This window comes from Rhinoderma darwinii, chromosome 7, assembly GCF_050947455.1.
Source record: "Rhinoderma darwinii isolate aRhiDar2 chromosome 7, aRhiDar2.hap1, whole genome shotgun sequence".
Classification (NCBI taxonomy): Eukaryota; Metazoa; Chordata; class Amphibia; order Anura; family Rhinodermatidae; genus Rhinoderma; species Rhinoderma darwinii.
The window spans coordinates 39,229,466-39,247,706 of record NC_134693.1 but is presented as its reverse complement, the minus strand read 5'-3'; the positions used below and the strand labels follow the sequence as shown (position 1 = coordinate 39,247,706).

Here is an 18,241-nt window from a genome sequence, read left to right as displayed (position 1 = left end):
CAATGGGGACCGGTCAGGTCCCGCTGAGGTGTCAACATGCAGTGCCATTGGCCTCAGCAAATAATGGAATCTGCGGCCTCAATTTATTTTTTGATTTAAAAAAAAAAAAAAAAAGTTTAGATTTGTATTAGTTTGTTTTTAACCCCTTCCCGCTTTGGCCACTTTTGACCTTCCGGACAGCCTCATTTTTTCAAATCTGATATGTTTTACTTTATGTGGTAATAACTTCGCAATGCTTTCACCTATCCAAGTGATTCTGAGTTTGTTTTCTCGTGACACATTGGACTTTGTTACTGGCAAAATTTGCTCAATATATTCAGTATTTAATGGAGGAAAAACAACAAAAATTTAAATGCATCTGTTTGCAAGAGAGGCAGTTATACCACACAAAAATTGTTGCTAATTAACATCCCCCATATGTCTACTTTATGTTCGCATCTTTTTTTGAACATCCTTTTCTTTTTCTAGGACGCTACAAAGCTTAGAACTTTAGCAGCAATTTATTGCATTTTTAAGAAATTTTCAAAAGGCTATTTTTACAGGGGGCAGTTCAGGTGTGAAGTGGCTTTGAGGGCCTTATATATTAGACACCCCCAATAATCACCCCATTTTAAAACTTCGCCCTTCAAAGTATTCAAAACAGCATTTAGAAAGTTTCTTAAACCTTTAGCCGTTTCACAGGAATTAAAGCAAAGTGGAGCGGAAATTGACAAATGAAATTTTTTTTTAATGCATTTTTTTTGTAACACAAATTTTTACCAGAGAAACACAACTCAATATTTATTGCCTAGATTTTGCAGTTTTAGGAAAAATCCCACGTGGCCCTAGTGTGGCAATGGACTGAAGCACCGGCCTCAGAAGCAAAGGAGCACCTAGTGGATTTTGGGCCTCCTTTTTATTACAATATATTTTAGGCACCATGTCAGGTTTGAAGGGCTCTTGAAGTGCCAAAACCGTGGAAATCCCCCAAAAGTGACCCCATTTGGGAAACTACACCCCTCAAGGAAAGTATCTAGGGGTATAGTGGGCATTTTTTTTATCCCACAGGTTTATTGCAGGAATTATTGGAAGTAGGCCGTGAAAATGAAAATCTACATTATTTCAATGAAAATGTAGGTTCAGCTAATTTTCTCATTTCCACAAGGACTAAAGGAGAAAAAGTATAGCAACATTTGTAAAGCAATTTCTCCCGAGTAAAACTATACCCCACATGTGGTAATAAACGGCTGTTTGGACACAGGGCAGGGCATAGAAGTGAAAGAGCGCCATTTGGCTTTTGGAGCTCAAATTTAGCAGGAATGGTTTGTGGAGGCCATGTCGCATTTGCAAAGCCCCTGAGGGGACAAAACAGTGGAAACGCCCAAAAACGGAATGCATTTAGGAAACTACAGCCCTTGAGGAATTCATCTACGGGTGTAGTGAGCATTTTGACCCCACAGGTTTTTCATAGATTTTATTAGAATTGAGCAGTGAAAATAAAAACAATCCTTTTTCTTCAATAAGACATAGCTTTAGCTCAAAATTTTTCATTTTCTCAACTAATAAAGGAAAAAAGGAACCACAACATTTGTAAAGCAAGGTTTTTCAATAGCGGAGTCGACTGCACTATTGATTCCGTCAGAAAACCGGAAACCTGCCGGAATCGTGACGAACGGAAACAATTAGCGATGTTTCCGTCACCATTGATATCAATGGTGACTGAAACGGAAGCTGTGGTTTCACTTTCACTTTCCGTTGCGGGGCTCACCCGACGGAAACCCCGGAACAGAAAGCGAACGGTGATGTGAACAGGCCCTTAACTTTATTCTGCGGGTCAGTAAGATTCCGGCGATAACAAATTTATAGCACTTTATGTTTTACAACTTTTTGCATAATAAAATTACTTTTGTCAAGAGAATGTACCTTTTCTGTTGCCATGTTGGGAGAACCAGAACTTTAATTTTCCGTCTACGGAGCTGTATGAGGGCTTGTTTTTGCGAGACGAGCTATAGTTTTTATAGGTATCATTTTTGGATATATGCGACTTTTTGATAACTTTTTATTCTAACATTTCTAGGGCAAAGTGACCAAAAAACATTTATTCTACACGGTGAACGGCATAAAAAAAAAAATAATTTCAAAAACAGGTCGTTACAGTCGCGGTGATACCAAATATGTATGGTTTATTTATTTTTTTCAATAATAAAAGGACTTAATAAGGGAAAAAGGGCGATTGTGTTTTATTTTATTACGTAACTTTTATTATATTTTTTACACTTTTCTTTAGTCCCACTAGGAGACTTGAAGGTCCAACTGTCTGACAGATCTAATACATTGCTCTACATAGGTAGTGCAATCTATTAGAAAATAAATCTGTCATTCACTGACAGCAAGCCGATTAGGCTTCGCCTCCGTGCGGGGCCTAATCGGCTTCCGTAATGGCAGAGCAGGAGGCCACGGTTAGGCCTCCTGTTGCCATAGCAGCAGTCAGCAGCCCTGCGACTGCATGGCAGGGCTGCCGATCTGCAACCAACCTCTAAGATGCAGCAATCGCTTTTGATCGCTGCATCTAAGGGGTTAATGGCAGGGATTGAAGCTAGCTCTGGTTCCAGCCGTACAGGGGGATGTCCTCTGTAACATACAGCTGACATCCACCGCTGATGACAAGGCTCAGCTCCTCGGCTCAGCCGGCGGCTATAGAAGCCTTTTAGGCCCCGCCTCCAGGCGGGGCCTGAATGGCTTCCATACTTGGCATACTGGGAGGCTAGTGTTAGGCCTCCGGTTGCCTTTGCAGCCACCGGCACCCCAGCAAGTTCATTGCTGGGGTACCGACGAGCTGCAAACCCCCTAAATGCAGCGATCGCTTTTAACCACTGCATTTAAGGGGTTAATGGCGGGGAACGGCGAAAATTTCGATCCTCGCAATTACCCCAGTGTGTCCGCTGTAACATACAGCAGACACCCGGAGATGGTGGAACCGAATCCGCTTCTGAGCCGGTGTTCACCATTTGTCGTATGGATACGGAAAAATACGGGAAGCACTAGCTTTCCATGACGTATCCATACAACAAATGTCAGGAAGGGGTTAAAGAGGAAGTAGTGAAATTTTTTGCTTTTCCTGTTCCCTGACATACCATAAAACTGCACAGTATATGTTTGGATCTAAGGGCTCAAGCACACTTCAGTGATTTTCTTTATTGTGCTATCCATTTTAACGGATAGCACACGTCCATTATTTTCGCGGATCCGATTGTCCGTTTTACAAATTATAGAACAGGCCCTATTCCTTTCCGTTTTTGCGGATCAGTCTCGGCCATTCTATTCAGTGGTATGTTAAAACCACGTACCGCACACAGAAGCCATCAGCGTGCGGTCCTTGTTTTAAAGATCAGTGTTTTGCGACCGTAGAAATGGCCACGGATGTGTGCTTGAGGCCTAAGTCTAGACCTGTTTAACCATCAACTTTCATAACAAAAAGGTACCACTGCGTACATCTTCTCAAACTAAAACAATGCAGTATGTTTATTGGAAATTTCCTCAGTTATTCCTCCTAGAAAGGTATGCATAAATTAAAAACTGGGTGTTACCAGTTAGGGGTGTATTGCTACAGACTGACAGTGTCCAATCAGGGCTAACAACACTAAGACGCTCCAGAATAGTTAATTTTATGGGGAAAAATAGGTATTTCCTAAAACTGACATGTCAGGAGAACGGTCGGGACCTCTTTAAATCACAAAGATTTTTCATTTTACATTCATGGACTATAAAGATGGGACACTAAAAATCCCACAATGCCTCGCTCCTCCGACACTAAATATCAAGCAAGCAGCATGGCTAACTGCACATTAGGGACTCCATCTCCTTAATGGATAATCACAATGGGAAACTCCAGTTGCCAGGTTTTCACCATTGTACTCGTTTTAACACGGAGGTGCGAAATTTATTTATGTTATGTTCTTCTTCAGCCACGTTTACGCAGAGACTTCAGTAGAAATTTACTCTTGACTATCGTAAATAAAGAATTCACCTGCAGCGGCCTCTGCAGGGGAAACGTAGCATTACATGCCAGCTTTTCAAATTAATGGCAAATTACATAATGCATGGACATACAGAGCCTGGCATAGTGAGAAGCGCTCTTAGGCTGGGGCTAGACCAATACTTTTTTTATTGTAGTGAACAATAAATGTCTGTCCATAGGAATGCGTTAGGCTAAAGCAGATTGCCTCACTACAAAAATAAAATAATTTGTTGTCTATAGGAATGCATTGAGTAACTTGAAGATCTTTTCATATTCGCTCTTGACAGGTGTGTAGCTCTAAAATCCCAGCATGTGGCAATTTAAAAAAAAAAAATTATTGATAGTAAATTGCTTGACTGGAGTACGGATATAAGAACTGTAATCTGCAAATAGAAAGGCAAGAAACTTTAAGTTAAAGGGGGTTTTCCCACGAGGGACATTTATGACATATCCACAGGTTTGTTCCCATCGTGTATAATCTCAGTGGATGAAGTTGGAGCCTGTTAATTGTAAACCATTGTGAAATCCTATGGGATGAAATAAATAATACTCGGACCATCTCAAATACATGCAAGACATTCATTTAATAAATCTCAATTTGGTTCCCAAGCCAAGGTTTTGGAGAATACGTCAAGACGTTGTATTGAGACATTTATGTATGTTCTCCCTGTGTTTGAGATCGGGAAAATTGATTGTGAGCTTCAGTGCAGCGCTGGGGAATTGGGGTTGCACGATGCATCAAAATATTGATACAGTGCACCCTCAAACGGTTCAATACCATGAATTCATGTATTTAGATACTAAGCTGTGCGCCCGCACAGCTTAGTATTGTAATACATGAATGTGGTCACTATCCTGTTGTGATGCGGCCGGCTTTGCACGAATAAGCAGCAGCGCCGGCCCTGAAGGCAGAGAACATGGCGGGTGCACTGCACAGTGCCTGCCAGGGTCTCTCTCTTTTGTGTCGGTTGAATCACATCATTCTGATGGCACGTGCACAAGTGTGAGCATGCGTGATCAGGAGCGGGGCAATGGCTGTAGAAACCTCTGACCTCCGCCGCTATTCTCTTGAATGCCGTGATCAAAGCTGACCGTACCATTCACAGGGAAAAGGACTTTGATAGAGTCACTGGGAATCCGTGTGATGCCATCGAGGGACATACCATATATGGGCAGACAGTCCAGAGTTCATTGAAGTACCCCAGGGCTGTCTGACCATATTTCCTGTTAGGGCATAGTGAGGTATGTCCCGACAACTGCCTGTGTACTATTAGTACACAGGCTAATGTACTGGTATATACATATATGGCAGTACATCAAAGTTAAAAAATAAATAAAAGCGTAAGAGTGAATAAAAAAAAAAAAAAAAAAATACACAAATGCTTTTTTTTTTTACAAAATTATTAAAATAAAAATATAAATAAGTTATGAGCACGGGATGAAAAGAGGGGGGGGGGGGAATTGTTCTGTCCTCAAGGCCAAAATTGGCAGTGTCCCTAAGGGGTTAACCCAATGTCGCCATTATATGAGGGAAATTATGGTGTCACTTTGAAAATCCATGTGCCTCACATTAAGGCTGGGTTCACACAGTTTTTTGCAGGCGGAAGTTCCTCTGCCTGCACGCCGATTTTCGCCCGCGAGCCGGTTTTACTGCTCACGGGAGAAAACCGCCTCCGCCTCCTATTGAAATCAATGGGAGGCATTTTCGGACGGTTTTTGCGGGCCGGTTTCCGCGTCAAAAAACTCAGTGTGAACCCAGCCCAATAGTAATTAACCCCATCATGTACCTCACACATTAACCCAATGTTGCCCATGATGACTGGGGTACATGATGGGGTTACTATTAAATGTGAGGCACACGGAGGTTCAAAAATCACACCACATGCCTCACATCAGAAAATAGAAGCACTTCTCTTCGTGTTTTTTTTTCTTTGTTTTTTTTTTAATTGTTGGCAAGCATCGTTTAGATATTTAAAATCGCAATACTACACAATGTATCGGTATCGAAGTCCAAATTCTGTTATGAGGATAACCCTATAGGGAATTATGCACGATGCATCTAAACGTCGATACGGTTTCGATACCGTGCACCCTCAAAACGGTTCGATTCCTTTATTCCATGTATTTCGATACGAAGCTGTGCCGCCGCACGGCTAAGTATAGTAACACATGAATGTAGTCAGAGCGGGGCTGCGGCTGTGTAATACACTGATTGTCCCGCTCCTGAGTCCTGACAAGTGTGTGTGCGCGGTCAGAATGCTGTGATGCGACCAGGGCTGCACTTATGAGCGGCGGCACTGAAGATAGAACATGGCGGTCGCACTGCAAAACACCCCCCATTTTCTGTCTTCCAGTGCCTGCGCTCATTAGTGCAGCACTGGTCGCATCACGTCAGGCTGACTGTGCGCGCACTTGTTGTCAGGAGTGGGGCAATGGCTGTATTACACAGCCGCAGCCCCGCTCTAATGGCGGAGATGAGAAACCTCTCAGGTCCGCCGCTATTCCCCTGAACACTGCGATCAAAGCTGAACGCAGCATTCAGAGGGAAAATGAGAAGGGGGGATGCCCCTTGGATCGCATCACAGGGAATCCCTGTGACGCGATCGAGAGACGTGCCATATATGGGCAGACAGCCCAGGGTCAATTGAAGGACCCCAGGGCTATCATTAAAGTTTAAAAGTAAAAACAAAGTAATATTAAAGAGGCTCTGTCACCATATTATAAGTACCCTATCTCCTACATAATCTGATCGGCGCTGTAATATAGATAAGTGGTTTTTATTTTAAAAAACTATCATTTTTGAGCAAGTTTTGAGCAATTTTAGATTTATGCTAATTAGTTTCTTAATAGACAACTGGGCGTTTTTTATCATTTTACCAAGTGGGCGTTGTAAAGAGAAGTGTATGACACGGACCAATCAGCGTCATACTCTTCTTTCCATTCATACTCGCGAGATCACGCTGTGCTGTCACATACACCCACATTAACTTTACTGAAGAGCCTTGAGAGTGAATAGACATTGCTTCCAGCCGGGATGCAGTCTATTCACACTCCCCACTCAAAACTTTACCAAAGTGTCGGACTTACTCACAGCACAGCGTGATTTCGCGAGATCACGCTGTGCGAGTAAGTCCCACAAAAACTTTACCGAAGTGTCGGGAGTGAATAGACATTACAACGTCAGAACGGGACCCCAGCACAGATGTAAACGAAGCCTAACTAACAAAGTAAAACTTGCCTGGGCTTCTATGAAACAAAGGAAAAACGAATGACTTTTGTGGAAGCCCCCAGACAAATTGGAAAAACATAGCAGGTATAATCCATTGTAAATTCACACTTGCATTGTATAATCAGTTATTCTGATCAGTTTTTAGTTCAGAATAAGGGTGAGTTCGCATCAGCGTTCGGTTTCCGTTCATGGGTTCCTCCAATGGAAAAAAAGTCTGACGGAATCCTTCAACAGAAACCGAACGCTGATGTGAACAGGCCCCAAGTATAGAAACGGATCAGTTAAAAATCCCATTGAAATAAAAATAACGGATGCAAACTGATTACAATCAGTTTGTATCCGCTTTACATTGGCACCAATGAGCAAAAATAACAAATCCGTTGGAGTAAGGCTTTGTTCGCACTTGCGCTAGGGCTCCGTTCAGACGGAGGTTTCTGTCAGAACGGAGCCCCGACAGACACACGGAAACCGTAGGTTTTCATTTCCATCACCATTGATTTCGATGGTGACGGATCCCGTGCCAAAGGTTTCCGTTTGCCTCAGTTGTGCAAGGGTTCCATCGTTTTGACGGACTCAATAGCGTAGTCGACTATGGTATTGATACTGTCAAAACGATGGAGCCCTTGCACAACTGAAACAAACGGAAACCATTGGCACCGGATCCATCACCATCACGGTTTCCAATAGGGGCTTCGTTGCGACGGAAAGGCTTAGATGGAACTTTGGAACAGAGCCCTAGCGCAGATGTGAACGAAGCCTTAATGTCCTGTACTCTGCACTTTTATCTCCATCAAAAAAACGGATGACTAACATAACGACCGGAAATGGATGCTAACTGAATTAAAAATCGCATTGATTTCAATGGGAGTGAACAGTTCCATTTATCCTTATTCTGATCTAAAAACAGATTGGAGTAACGGCTTATACAACGTAAGTGTGAACTTCGCCCAAGGCTTCGTTCACACCTGCGTTGTGACAGTCAACAAAGGTATAACGGAAGTAACGGTTCCATTGCACAATGGACACCGCCGGCGGCCGACGAAACCCATTGACTTTAACAGCTTCCGTCGGGGTGTCTGTAAGTTTACCGGACACAATAGAGCAGCATCCTGCGCCATTGTCTCCAGTCATTCCTGCCAGATCTGCCACGGAGGCCCCTAACAGAGCCGCCAACAAAGATGTGAAAGAAGCCTCAGGGCAAATTCTTTCAAGTTTGCTTCGAATGTTTTGAGGAGAATCAAACCTCTTCATCACTTTATTATGCACGGGTAACACTGGCATCCTAATTTAAGAAAATCAGATCTTAGCAGTGGTAACATTTAGATTGACTCTACAAAGTGTCCTTAAAACCTAGCCTCAATCTGTCAAGATCTATTGCTGTGACTCTGGGAACAGCAAATACTACGGATGACAGCAGTTGACAAGGCGGAATATTTTTTTGTAACCATCTGTTTAATTGTAGACCAGAGACCGCAGAAGTGAGGGGAGCCGTTGCCAGACTGGAAAGCAGCAGAAGAAAAAGCGCTACATAATATTGCCCTGTGGTGGGATTTTTTTTTTTTCTTACTGCACCTAAGAAACCGTCAAAGCGAATAATTTTTCTCAATAACAACTTTATAATATGCAAACATCACAAATTAATTTGGCAATACTGCTTTAAATGTTTAAGACGTGCCCATTTCTGGTGCAAATTAGTGCAAGACGTGTACGCCAGCCAGTGTTACATAGTTAAGGTTGAAAAAAAGAATACACTGGTCCATCAAGTCCAATCCTACAATCCAGAGGAAGGCAAAACCCCCTTGGAAGTGGATGCCAATTGCCTCAATGGGGGGAAAAATGCTCACCGGCTCCAAATATGGAGATCAGAATAAATCCCTGGATCAACGTCCCATCTCCGGATCGAGTCCACGTGGTGTAGAAAGGAAGAAAAAATTTACTAAGTCTCCACCACTGTATTGTCACCAGCTGACAGAAGTGAGGTCTGTTCCTTTACATGTGAACAAGCACTAAGAAGAAATAAATGCAAAATTGCAAAGGATCATATGACTTAGCGTATCTAGTACCATATGCAAAAATGAATGCCAGGCAATGCACAGCCACAGTCCTGAATTTGCATGTCACTATCAACAACACTGGCTGGTCAAAACCTCACATAACATCAAACAGGAGACCGGTCCCATATCAGCAGCAACGGGTAATATTAGTGCCCGCCACAACCTGCACAGGATTAAAGTGCCACTAAATTACCCAAGTCAAAACAGTCAGCTCAATACTTACCGACAAATGAAAACCTACCTGGACCACAAAACTTAGAGAAGGCGATTTTCGAAATTGACACATAAAAAGATTCTTATACCATAGCCGCCTAAATGAACATGAATGATGCTTGTAACTCCAAAAAGCATAGACCGTGTGTATATATAAGTTCATAAAGTAAACTTAGGTGCCATTTTAGCAGTTTTCACTCTTTACCAAAATTTTTGTTTTTAAATTTTGCCCTTTTTTCCCAACTTGTCATGATGTTCTTTTCATGAAGGGGAAATCCAACATGCCACTGACCTGCGTAGAATCTAGAGTTCTCCAAGAAACGCGCTCGCTTTCCAAATAGAAAGATTCTGTGTAAAGATCTGCTAAAATGAGGTCTAGAAGTGAATAGTGATCAGCCTGAAGTTACATGAACACATTACCCACTTGCTGACCTTGCTTAGCGCACAGATTACAGCCCACACCGCCGCCACTGAAAAACATCATTCTCTTCCGCAGAATAATCATTTCTGGGACTTTGCTGACAGCTCCGTTTCTCTGCAGTTGTAACTCCTTACCAGACATCTTGTACATTTACAGATCGCCATGTCCCTGTACACATATGTATTGCATACAATGATTATATTCAGCCAGAATTAACCGTGCATGTTCATCTCAATATAACGGTGTTCAGTACAATGATCGCTAACCGTGTACAGCCCCGCACCCATTTAACCTTTACACTGCCCTCGCTCATGACGCTGCCACCAATCCAGACGACTGCTCTGGCTCACACAGGACAGAAATCAAATTTCATTCAAAAAGATGGCCGGACTACCCAGTGTCACATTGTGGGTGCCCATCATACAAGCTTATCGCATAGTTGGTTCATAACACGACATCGGAGCCCACTGAGATTAGTTTACAACGGTTGCTTGCAATATTCCCATCTCACCCCGTGAGGAGAGTTGTTATGGGCAACTCTCATACTTAGCGAAGGCCTAGTATTTTAGCAAAATAGTACTTGACTGGCAGAAAATCCCCTTTTGAATATTATGTATGCCAACCTTATGAAAACCCTGATGCATTAGTTAAAATGGAACCGGTCACCAGATTTTAGGGCAGTAAACCACCAGCATGTCATTATACTGCTAGGAAACAGCATCCTCAGGCTAAGTTCACACTACCGTTACTATAAGGACCTGTTCACATCAGCCTTGCCTTTACGTTGAGGGGTTCTGTCAGAGGTTTCTGTCGGGTTGACCCCTCAACGGAAAGGCAAACTGAAACCTCAGCTTCCGTTTGCATCATCATTGAACAAAGATATAATAGGTAAATGCCCTCGGAGAATTAAATAATTGAGCAAAGAGAACCACACAAGGTGGGCACCACCAATGTAAATCTATAAATTGCAAATAGGGAAGGGAAAGAAAGGAATGATAGTGTGGTGAAGTGAAAAATTAAAAGTTGTTTTTCATTTTTTTATTAGTAAATCTATGAGGATTAAAATGATCAATGCAAGTATATACTAAAGCCCCATGCACACAAACGTATTTTTGCGACTGCAATTCACCCGCAAATCTGCAGGTGATTTGCGGCCCCATTCATTCCAATGGGCCTATGCACACGACCGTGGTTTCCACGGTTCGTGCATCGCCCAGGAACTTGGACCGCAAAAAGAACGGACATGTCTTATTACGGCCATGTTTTGCGGCCCAGGCTTAGAAATGAATGCACGCGGCCATATGCACAGACTACGATCTGCAGGCGGCTCGCGGGTGACACACGGCGGTCGTCCGAGCTGCAAATCACGGCCATGCACACCACTACGGTCGTGTGCACGAGGCCTAACAAGTGCAGATGTCCCCTAAACCTGCACTAAAGACATAACGTCTATTAATGAAGTGAATACTCAAATTTGTGAATCAAAATATAGGCTGCCTGCTATATACTATATAACGGATCCCTAAAATACCTCAATATGGCATGAATGCAGGGTTGGTGGGTACCAGTTGTATCAGCTTTAATGATAACGTTGTGTAGGTTTTATCTATACACTGTGTGAGGTCCATTAGACAAAGGTCACTGTAACCCCTTCTATGGCACTATTGGGGTATGGGCCATGTGCGGTTACTAATGATCAAGCAGACCAATGAAGGATTGGCACTGCGCTAAACAAGTTTATATTATGAAGTATGGGCCTATGACTCCTTCCATATGAGTAGAGTTCCTCCACCGGGCTGTACAATTGTAGCCCAGCGGTGGAGCAACCCCACAACAGGAAGCAAAGAGCGTATGTGCGGCAGTAATGCCGTGTATACAGATTAGCGAGTGAGAGATCGTGGGCCGTGACAAACTCACTGAGTGTATTCTCACTACAGCCCCTATTGTTCAGCTGCCATTAACCAAGTCCTGCATTCGGCATAAGCGTAGGGTGAACGGGCACGTAGGCCGCATACAGCTCCAGAAATTGTGGCGATAATGTCCACTGAACTGCGTCTGGGGATTCGGACACAGAATAGCGATAGACGTAATGCAGGCTGAATGACCATTTAACTGAGCATAGACTATGACTTAACATTGCATTTTAAAATGTATGAGTATCTAAACACCCTGTGTTTAGATACTCATTGCATACAGCGCACTTACGATTATAATGTCTTTTTAGACCAAGTGACAAGACAGACAGTTCTGAAAGGGACATGTTTGGAACGCTAAACCCCATTTGTATAACATGCTGGTGGTTAATGTCCTAATATCTAGCAACAGGTTTCCTCTAACCCTTGTGTGTGTATATATGTGTGTGTGTATGTATGTATATATATATATATATATATACATACATACATACATACATACATACATACATACATACATACATACATACATACATACATACATACATACACATATACACACACACACACACACATATATATATATATAATAGCTGGGGTTTTTTTTGTAAAAGAGGTAAAACGTAGGTCGTACTGTCCCGCCGAATAAAAAGACATGTCATTTTTAAAAATAATAAAAAGAGGCGTAATTGCTATATTTTTCTTCATTCCACCCCAAGGAAAAGCTTGTAAGTTCCATTTAAAACTACAACTCGTTACACAAAACAACAATCCCTTTTATACAGTTGCTTCTTTTCCCATAGAAATCAGTACAAAGGTAGCGCACAGACTTCTCCATTACAGTCTATGGAAGTTAAGGAAAGAGCCAAGCAAGCAGTGATAGGCTCTTTCCATTATCTCCAAAGAATCTCCATTGACTTTGATGGGGGAAAAACGGCCCACTCATAAGACCACCATCCTCCCGATACGCAAGGTCCCAAAAGGTGGGACTTGCACCTATCAGGCACTTATAGCATAAATGTGAATAAGTCCTACATATTTAAATAGAGAACACCCTCTCATCATGCAGTAAGAATTCCAAGAATAGCAGAAAGAGCGACTTAACTTTTCTGTATTGCTGAAAAAGAAACGTTACTCATTACCCTGATGGGTTTTTTATGAGCACAGCTCTCAATGACTGGAAATATACGAATACCATCACATTATCTCTCCCAGGACCTAAATAAAAGTGCAAGTAACGGAGCGTCCAAGCAACAGACAAAACAATGACTCAACTACATGACACCCATCCAGAATTATCACCGGTAGTAAACATGGGAAAGTCAGATACATGTATTTCCTTTGCCTGCATTTTCATTGTTCATATTGTAACATTCACTTTTAGGCCCACACGCCACTATATTTCCTATGCAGAGAAGCACATAACAGTATCTAGGTGTATCTGAAGCAGAATAGCTCATTTACCTCCGGCCTAGTGAGAAGCAGCCAAAGAATCACTTTAAGGGTATGTTTACAGGCGTATTTCGGGACAAACGTCTCAAAATAGGCCTGAAAAAACGGTAGCTAAATGCCTACAAACTGTCCATTGAATTCAATGGGAAAAACAGTGTTTCATTCAGACGAGGCGTTTTTTTTTGCGTCGCCGTTTTAAAAGCAGTCGCGTAAAAAAAACAGCGCGTAAAAGGAAGGTACATGACACTTCTTGAGCCGTTTTTGGAGCGGTTTTTCAGAATGTCAATAGAAAAACATCTCCAAAATAGTCTAGAAAAAAAAAAAAAAAAAGCCTCAAAAACAGTTTTCAGCTTCAGAAACCAGAGGCTGTTTTCTCTGAAAACCGCTCCGTAATTTTCTGCCGTTTTGATTCAGCGTGTGAACATCCCTAAAAAGGGGTTCTCCCAACATAGTAAATTATATTATAATCGCTAGGATATGCCATTGCGTATTGGTCGTGTGGGGGGGGGGCACTGACAGGACCCCTTCAAAGCACAGGAATGAACTAGCATTGTGACTCCTCCCACGGTACCCAGGAAGTTAAAAGGGTTTTCCCATCAGAGACATTTATGACATATCCACAGGATATGTCATAAATGTCAGATAGAGGAGTCCCACCACTGGGATCTGCACCTATCTCTAGAACGGGGACCCCTAAACCCCATTCTTCCTTTTTCTGCTCCCGCTGCCTGCCGGACACTTCCTATATGGTCGGGAGTTCAGAAAACCGCATAGCTCGCCGAGGTATGCTGCTATCGTAACTCCCCGAGCTATGCTGCTATCGTAACTCCCCGAGCTATGCTGCTATCGTAACTCCCATAGTAGTGAATAGCAGTAACAGAAGCAGCATAGAACGCGAGTTACGCTGTTTTCTTCTTCACGGTCGGAAATCACATGAGTCAGCCGGAGCACAGAGGTAGAACGGGGTTTAGGGGGACCCGTTCTAGAGATAGGCGCGGGTCCCAGAGGTGCATCTATCTGACATTTATGACATCTTGTGGATATGTCAAAATTGACCACTGCTGTTATCTACATTACAGCGCCGATCAGATTATGTAGGAGATAGGGCATTTATAATCTGGTGACAGAGCCACTTTAAAGAGGTTCTCCGGACTTATTTTTTTTTATTATTGATGGCCTATCCTTAGGATAGGTCATCAATATGAGACCGGTGGGCATACGATTCCCGGGTCCCCTGCCTATCAGCTGACTGAAGGGCTCATGGCTTTTGTCATCGCAGCCTGTTCCCAGTTTACAGGCACAGCGCCGTACACATCCGGAGCACCTGTGACTGGGATTGCAGTTTCGCTCCCATTGAAGTAAATCAGACTGAACTGCAATCCCAGGCCGCTACCGATGTGTACAGCGCTGTGCCTGTAAACTAGAAAAAGGCCGCAGCGACAAACCCCCCAGCCCCTTCAGTCAGGCCCCCACCGATCCTAAGGATAAGCCATCAATAAAAAATATCCGGACAACCCCTTTATTGACACTATAAAATAACTAAATAACACAGCCCCATTCACTTGAAGTCTGACCTATATGATCAGAATGAGCTTATGATAAAATGGGAATACCCCTTAAAGTCTCATGCACCCATCAGAGCAATGTGCACGGAGGCATACAGAATGGCTACAGCTCTGTACTATGGAACCATAGGTACTCTGTCTGCTGCCTCCGTATTCTCCCCTATAAGAAATTATTCTAGGGAAAAACCGCTCGGTAATCAGTTATTGCCATGTTTTTGTTTCTGCCGTATATATATATATATATATATATATATATATATATATATATATAAAATCTGAGGGATGCGGAGGTACAGTAGGGCTCCATATACTTTTATAGATGACATAATATGGCTCTGTACCCCTGGGAGGCTGTAAGGAGTTATAATGCACCAGTGCTTGAGACTTTTAGGCAACAGAAGGTATAGATATAAAAAGATTACAACAGTTCAGATTCATAGGTGTGGAAGACAAAATAATACATTCCTAGACTGTCAGAAAGGTTTACTGACTGAGCACATGGCGGGCTACAGGAGCCTCGAGGACTGAGGATTGCTTATACGTGGACATTGTATCAGCAGAACACGAAACACCCAGCCGGGCAGGTTTGTCAAGGGGAAGGAGGTTATTCAAACTTTGTGTATTTTATACATTTTCCACAGTTCGAACGGAAAAGTAGAACCTGGATCCAGCACAGCGCTAAAGTTCAGACCAGTGCCGTGTTGAATATAAACTTAGTTAAACATAAATGGACTGGTTAACAGCGAGGTTAAGCATCTAAGTGTTATTATTTTGTATTCAAAGCAAAAGGTCGCACGTAAAATGAAGGCGCTAAGAAAGCTAGCAGATTGAATATCAAGCGCTAAAAGAAGTGTTGATAGTCTGCATTATGAAGATCTTCTACTGGTGCCCAAGTGGATCTTACCGAGCACCACAGCCACTATTGTCTATCAGTGCTCTTTCAAGTACACGGTTCCCCCGCAAGGTTATCTTTTGGTGAATAAGGCGGCTTCACACATAGCATAAAAACTGCGGATTTTCCGCAACAGATTTCATTAGGGAAAATCCACAGTGTAATACAGTAGCAGCAGATGAAGATTTAAACAAATCTCATCCACGCACTGCGTAAAAAATTAGCAGAACAACAGTGAATAAACGGACCTGCGGAGTGTTTTTATAATGTCAATTTATGCTGCTGAAATCGCTGGTTCTCTGTTGTGGGCTTTCTCCATTGAATTCAATGATTAGGTAAAACCAGCAACATAAAAAGCAGAAGACACAATTTTTGCAGTGGAAAAGATGCGTTTCCGCTGAAAAACGAAGGACAAAACCCCAAACTATACTTACCCAGATCGCTCTGCTCCTGCGTCCAGTCCGGCCTCCAGGGATGCGGTTTCATCCCATGTGACTGCTGAAGCCAATCACAGGCTGCAGTAGTCACATGGGATGAAACGTCATCCCCAGAGGTCGAGATGCAGGACGTCAGAGGGACGCGTCTCCATGGCTACAGTTAAATATGGACTTTTTTTACGTGCCGTTCTCTGCAGCAGATATTATGGCCGAAAAACTGCTCCAAAAATTTGGTGCGGTTTTTCAGCTGGAATTCCCTGCGGTGTCCGGGGCAGCGTGTCTGCCATGTGTGAGAATATACTAAGGGTGGCCATATATAATGTGAACAAAAAGCTATTGCTCCTAGTGCCACCATAGATATGCACGCTTGGTATGTTCACACAAGGCAGATTTGTTGCAGACATTTCTGACTATCGACTATCCCATTCATCTGAATAGAGATCACATAAGTCCATGCATATGCTGAAAAGACAACCCCATTCAGATGGAAGGGAAGTTTCTGGAACAAATTTGGCACATGTGAAAATACCTTAAAAGGCACCCGCAGAAAACATTGGTATCTATCTGGCTCCTTTAGATTTGTAAATCTATGCTTTATGGGCTGTCAGAGGATGTAGGTGAAGTTTCCCTTTAAAAGTACAAATAATATTTAAAGGGTGTGTGCTTCAAATTAGTTTGGTTAAAACACAGGTAAAATAAATGTTTCGTTATTTGGATAAATTGAAGGGGTTGCAGCGTCTCGCCCACCTATGTAACGGTTTTGGATCGCTGGGACAGCCTTAAAGGCGTTTTCCAACTAAGAGTATTTATCACCTATTGAAAAGATAATTGTATGATCGCAGGCCCCCCCCCCCCCCCACGATCGCGGTGAGGAGTACTTTGAAAAGGAGTGGCGGTGGTGCATGGGCCTTGCAGCTCCATTCAATGTCTATGCGGCCAATGGCAATGGATGTTTCAGTCAGCAATCTTGCAGTAAAGAGGCATAGGATTCCCCCCGATCTTGTGATCGGTAAGGTTCCCCGTGATCATATATTCATCATGTTCTTAGTGGGAAAACCACTTTCATTTGAAAAAGGAATAACCCCTTCGGCCACCTGCACACTTGCTGCGGAATTTCCACCCATATTCTCCATGTGGAAATTCAGCAATGTATTACAGTAGAAGAAAAAAATAAATCAGACTTGATTGAAATAAAGCTCATCCACACGCTGCAGAATGAAAAAAATAAAATCTGCAGAAATTGACCTGCGGTGCATATTCTTCAGCAATTTATGTAGCCAACACGCTGCGGAAATTTTGGAAAATCAGGACGGAAATTCTGCCGGCTGGCACCCATCGTGCCCTGGAGGCCTACTATTTTTACGAAATGACGCCAGAAAAGAACGTTAGGTTGGTTTCAAATTGTCATAACATTACAGTCCATGTAACTGTGCGCAAAAAGATACATTACACACACACAGACCTAAAACGATACAGGTATTTTCAGCAGTGAGGAGGTATACAGGGACAGCTTCCATAGCAATAAAAACACAACGCAGCAACGCTCACATTACGACACCAGCGTCCCTATCCTCCCACCTGTCCACAAGTTACAGGAGTCACAGTCAACACCTGAGTCATGACGTGTGGAGAGAGTTTGATGTTTTTGGCCAGAATCACACCATGCAGTACTGATGCAGTTTTTGGCTCAGTTGTTTGATCCAAAGCCAAAAGTGGATTTCAAAAGGAAGGAAAAGTATAAAGACTGATGCATCTCCTTACTTGTGCTCCTGTGTTTGGCTCAAAAAAAAAAAATAGATCCAAAAACTGCAAAAAAAAAAAAAAAAAAAGTGTGATCCTGGCCTTAAGAAACGCATTACTGATAGGTCAGAAACCTGTGAACCTTGTAACATAGGAAACCCAAAGACTCTTCAAATACTTTGGAACGCGTTATGAGACAACTTGCTGGATGCTGCTGGCCAACACCTGGGTTGAGCAAAGATGCCGATCACCGAGCAACTTTAGGGTGTTCTCAAACGTTTATAAATCACGGATTTATCATAGATATTGACGTTTGTCTTTGATATTT

At 42.7% G+C, this 18,241-nt stretch overlaps 1 protein-coding gene across 4 annotated transcripts in view; it reads right to left on the bottom strand.

Moving 5' to 3' along the window:
- Positions 1-18,241, bottom strand: part of EVI5 (ecotropic viral integration site 5) — a 148,986-nt gene that overhangs the window by 119,034 nt on the left and 11,711 nt on the right. Inside the window, exon 1 of one of the 4 annotated variants that reach the window (XM_075833208.1) lies at positions 9,786-9,862. The exons of the other annotated variants lie outside the window; for them this stretch is intronic. The gene's annotated coding sequence lies outside the window, so the exon portion shown is untranslated. Of the gene's footprint in view, positions 1-9,785; positions 9,863-18,241 lie in introns of those variants that run through there. 4 annotated transcript variants of the gene reach the window in all.